General features: G+C 39.8%; 1 long non-coding RNA gene across 1 annotated transcript; it reads left to right on the top strand.

Annotated features, from left to right (window-relative positions):
- The first annotated feature begins 136 nt into the window (after positions 1-136).
- Positions 137-641, top strand: LOC116686206 (uncharacterized). The gene is made up of 2 exons (XR_004331182.1): positions 137-285; positions 575-641. It is a non-coding gene; the product is annotated as an uncharacterized LOC116686206 (long non-coding RNA).
- Positions 642-648: the final 7 nt, after the last annotated feature.

Below are 648 nucleotides of genomic sequence, written 5' to 3'. Positions count from 1 at the left end.
GTTATTGCACATTGGACCAACGTAGTCAGTGTACGTTTTTATATGAGACTGGGTTGCATACGGCCATGACGGCATGTCAGCTAACTGATCAAATGCCACTTTTTGCCTACAGGGTTTCAAGCAAGCTAATTCTCACAACTAAGCATTTCATTCCAGTGTCCTACTAAGAGAGGAGCACATCCCCAGCCTTCTTCTCAGAGACCTGAGGGAGGCTAAAGATTTGTCTGGACCTTCACTAAACCACATAAATCACATTAATGGACACACTGGACAACATAATTAAAGGTAATGTCTATTTTTCACTATGACCCATGTGTCACCACAAAGGTTAATACATGCAATGTGGTGGTTAATTGTCTCTGTGAGTACACCATGGATATTGTAATTATACTGTACTGTTTTAAAATGTTTAACCAATACTTTCTTTTAAAAGAATAGTTTGACATTTTGGGAGTCGAATGTTTAATGTCTCTATGGTTAATGAAGCTACAGCTAGATAATTTGTTGGTGGTCTAGGCATCTAGTGAAAAACCGCAGCAGCACCTGGAGTAGCTCTGTCTGTTTTATGTTACAGGTTTCCCTAACACAGTGTAAATGGAAGTGACTGATGTCCTGAAACTAAGGGTCATCCTTGATGATGTCAACGCT

This window comes from Etheostoma spectabile, unplaced genomic scaffold (assembly GCF_008692095.1).
Source record: "Etheostoma spectabile isolate EspeVRDwgs_2016 unplaced genomic scaffold, UIUC_Espe_1.0 scaffold333, whole genome shotgun sequence".
Classification (NCBI taxonomy): Eukaryota; Metazoa; Chordata; class Actinopteri; order Perciformes; family Percidae; genus Etheostoma; species Etheostoma spectabile.
This window is presented reverse-complemented; position numbering and strand designations above follow the sequence as displayed.